A 4,661-nucleotide genomic window follows, 5' to 3' on the forward strand; every position below is an offset into this window, starting at 1 on the left:
AATATAACATTTAATTTATATCTAATAGTATAGTTCATTTGTATATTATAAGTACTACAGGATTTTTCTTAGCTTATTCTTAAAAAAAAAAAAAAAACTACAAGATAACACTTTGGCTCTCCTGAACTGAAAATAATGAAAATGTTGTTCACTATGAACTGCTTAAAAAAAGTACATAGGCTGGCGCCGTGACTCACTTGGCTGATCCTCTGCCTGCAGCGCCAGTACCCTGGGTTCTAGTCCCGGTTGGGGCCCTGAGTTCTATTCCCAGTTGCTCCTCTTCCAGTCCAGCTCTCTGCTGCTGCCCAGGAAGGCAGGAGGATGGCCCAAGTGCTTGGGCCCTGCACCCGCATGGGAGACCAGGAGGAAGCACCTGGCTCCTGGCTTTGGATCAGTGCAGCACGCCAGCCATAGCAGCCATTTGGGGGGTGAACCAATGGATGGAAGACCTTTCTCTCTGTGTCTCGCTGTCTAACTCTGCCTGTCAAAAACAAATATAAACATATGACCTTGGGAACATTTTTTGAGGCACAAAATCCCTGACATGACACCAGAAGTACATAAGGACATTCAACACACACGGGTCCTTTCTAGCATGTCACATGACAACTTGTAAGATTTTCTTGGTAATACTCAGGCAATATGCATGTTCGTGATTCAGAAAATCTGATGAGGTTGCAAGCAATGAAAATAATAGGTGATCCTAGTAGGAAGAAAAGCTTGAAGTCCTTTCCTTCTTTCCTTGAAAGCCCTAAGAAAGGGTGCCTTCTTCCACATGGGGGGCAGAAGGGCTAAATCTCAAAACTAGGTGGGAGGAGACCTGGAAATTTAGGGACCTCCTGCCAGCGTGCATGCTTTCTATTAAACATGGTTTATCCCCTCTGAAACTCATGGGCATGGTTAACCCAGAGGTGAGAAATTCAGCAGTGAGAACAGGTGAGGCCCTACAGGAAGTGATCAGGATAAATCCACTCATGTGTTCATGGATTAATGCCTTATCCCTAGGGGACCGCAACATAGACCACTTTGGATTGGCCCCCTCTGCACCCCTTCTGTCCGTCCACTGGTTTCTGTGCCACCAAGGCCTCTACCAACAAGAAGACCATCACCGGATGCTGCCCCTAGACCCTGCACCAAAACTGTGAGGTCAATAATACCACTTCCTTCTCATGCACCGAGCCTGTGCTGTTGCACGATTAGCAACAAGAAAACTGACCCAGACCCCTACGCCTAGAGGACTGCTTGAGATCTGCTGCCTCACTCAAGGAAATCAGGTCATACAGGAAGTTCAAGTTCTCCCTCACCACACAGAGATTGGAAAGCTGATGCCTCAGGGTTCAAAGAAGTTGCAGGCGGGGACTGCACACCACCCCGTGGTCCTGACAGCCAGCCCACTGCATACTGGAGTCCTAGTGTCCTCCTGAGGGCTCCTGCGGTGTGGGAAACACAAACAGTAGCACTGGCTGAGCCACCTGGAGCCCCTCTCAGGAGATATACCTTGTTCGATGACCGTACTTTGTGTAGTTCTTCTTGTCAGTGTATACACTTTAGAAATTGATTACAACAGAAAACACATATGAACATGTATTTAAAAAAAAAAACTTGTCCTTTAGGAAAATTTTAGACCTATAGAGCTAAAGAAAAAAAAGGTACAAATGTGAACTTTTGAATAAACACCTAGCTTTCATGAATGCATGGTGTTATAAACCACACTAAATATATCACTGAGAACCAGAAGTAAATTGGACTGTCTTATTTTGTGATTTGAAATCTAACATCCTTTACTTTTCCTGCACAGAAGGTAAATTATGTTGTGATATGAAACTCAGTCTAAGTTTAGATACACAGGGGCAAGTTGCTTGCTCTAATGAAAACAAATCTGTTAGATCACTTACCCCAGATATTCCACTACCTTTAAAATAATATATCTATCATAGTGCATCATGAAGAAAATATATTTATGCCTAAAAATTTAAGTACAACTATTACAAAGTGTTCAACAAAACTTAAAATTGTATGTTTTCAATATTGTGAAATGGAACATTTTTCTTTGCTTCCCAATAAAAGCATGTTGCAGTTTAATGTCTTGAGAATAAGAAGTGAGAGTTTATAAAGTGAAATACATTTTAAGGAGAGAATTTATAATGTTTATTTTTGAACCATTTATAAAATGTTCATTTTGAAATGCATTTTTTACTTCATTTGCATTTTAAAATTGTAACATTATCTATATATAAGTATTTTCATTCATCCTTACTGGTTATTGCAAACTACCACCTACCAGAATTAATTGCTTCCAACCATTTACAATTTGTTTCTTGACTTCAAGTAACAATAATCGCACCTTGGATAAACCTCATTGGCTACGATACTGCCACTGTGCAAAGTTGTCTCTTCACTTCAAAGAAAAATAATTGATATACCTCTTGAGAAAACAAGTAAAAATAATTTGGCATCGTTTTACAAAATTGAAGTCCAAAGAACTCTAAAACCACTGCAGGAATATTCTATAAACATGTACTCATACATATTGTTCTTACAATAGATTCATACCCATGTCATATGAGAGGAATTCCTTGCTCAGATTCAAAATTTTCACATTCTTCTTAGTATTTAATATGGTGACTGTAGTTGGCACAAGAGATTCTCTTTTTTAATATTTATTTATTTGAAAGTCAGAGTTACAGAGAGGCAGAGTCAGAAGTGGTCAGAGAGAGGTCTTCTATATGCTGGTTCACTCCCCAAATGGCTGCAACAGTGGGAGCTGCACTGATCTGAAGCCAGGATCCAGGAGCTTCTTCCAGGTCTCCCATGTGGGTGCAGGGGCCCAAGGACTTGGGCCACCTTCTACTGCTTTCCCAGGCCATAGCAGAGAGATGGATTGGAAGGGGAGCAGCCAGGTCTCAAACCACCACACATGTGGGATGCCAGCACTGCAGGCAACAGCTTTACCTGCTGCGCCACAATGCTGGCCCCACACAAGTGATTCTCTACAATTAAAATAGGAAATTTGGGTATGATCACTTTTCAAGACTTCTTGCTTTTGGGGGGTGCAGAGTGTTTGAATTTAGACTGACAAGGATTCAGTCCACTCCACAAAGAAAAATGCCTAAATATTAGAGCATTGCTCCTGACCCCTCCTCAGTTGTTCCTCTATATGGGATTTCTTAATGACTTACATGATTGGAGATATGGGAAGGAGTAAATGAGCTACCATACCACATTTTGTTGTACTTAGGATGTTTTTAGGATGCCTACAAATGAACATGAGTTCTTGTCTGCCCTCATTTATACTGTAAATTTAGAATATAATCTGTGCACTGCAAGTGACTAAGAAAGGATGCAAGGTATTGGGGCAACAGAAGAGAGTCTTTTTTTGCACCAAGATTAACAACTCTGTGGGCTATAAAGCTCACATTTCCTTCCATGTCTAGCTTTAAATCATTCAGAATTCAGAGAAAGTAGGAATGTAAGTTATGAACACTCTTCACTGCCACAAATTTTATGATACTCATGAGTTTATATTCAGGAATGACTTAAAATTTAAACAAAAATACCATAGTGAATTTTGAGGGATTAATCAATATCTATATTTGTAATTAAAATTCACATATATAATTGTATCTACTTTCACATGATTTGACAGGAATTATCTGGGATGGGTATTTAACAATGCCTTTTATAATTTTAATATTGTATCAAAAAATAATCCTTGAAACACTTGGGAAGTTGATGCTATAAACATGTTTACCCAAAAATTAAATATCTTGGAAAAAATTTAACTAAAGATGTGAAAGATCTCCACAATGGAAATTATAAAACATTAAAGAAAAAAAAAACAGAAGAACACACAAGAAAATGGAAAAATCTTCCATGTTTGTGGATTGGAAGAATTAATATCATAAAAATGTTCAAACTAGCCAAAGCAATTTATAGATTCAATGAAATCCCAGTAAAAGTACCAAGGACATTATTCTCAGATTTGTATGGAAACACTAGAGACCCCAAATAGCTAAAGCAACCTTAAACAAGGAAAATAAAGTCAGAATCATCACAATACTAGATTTCAAGATGTACTACAGGGCCAGGGCAGTTATAAACAAAACAGCCTAGAAGTGGCACAAAAATAGACATGTACACCAAAGAAACAAAATATAAACCACAGAAGTTAATCCATGCATCCACAATCAACCAATGAACTAAAAATCAGTCTCTGAAGAAAGGACTATCTCTTTAACAAATGGTGCTGGAGAAATTGGACCTCTACATTCAGAAGTATGAAATAAGACCTGTATTAACACCCTATACAAAATCAACTCACAATTGATCAAGGATCTACATCTATTACCTGATATTATCAAATTACTAGAGGAAACCATTGGGGAAACTCTGCAAGACATTGGCATAGGCAAAGATGTCTTGGAAAAGACCCCAGAAGCACAGGCAATGAAAGAAGAAAGAGCCAAAAGCAAAGAAGCGTCTGTGTTGCAAAGAAAACACTCAGCAGCAAAGTGAACGTACAGAACGGAAGAATATAGTTGTACTCTATATAATTGATAAAGGGTTAATATCCAATATCTACAAAGACCTGAAGGGACTCAACTACAATAAAACTTATTGTGGCATAGCATGTTAAGCTTCTGACTGCAGTGCCAGCATCC

General features: G+C 38.8%; 1 pseudogene; it reads right to left on the reverse strand.

Annotated features, from left to right (window-relative positions):
• Positions 1-2,265: 2,265 nt before the first annotated feature.
• On the reverse strand, positions 2,266-2,389 carry LOC138844844 (U4 spliceosomal RNA; annotated as a pseudogene).
• Between the last annotated feature and the right edge of the window lie 2,272 nt (positions 2,390-4,661).

Source organism: Oryctolagus cuniculus, chromosome 12 (assembly GCF_051225735.1).
Source record: "Oryctolagus cuniculus isolate XC-2025 breed Fujian yellow rabbit chromosome 12, ASM5122573v1, whole genome shotgun sequence".
NCBI classification, from domain to species: domain Eukaryota; kingdom Metazoa; phylum Chordata; class Mammalia; order Lagomorpha; family Leporidae; genus Oryctolagus; species Oryctolagus cuniculus.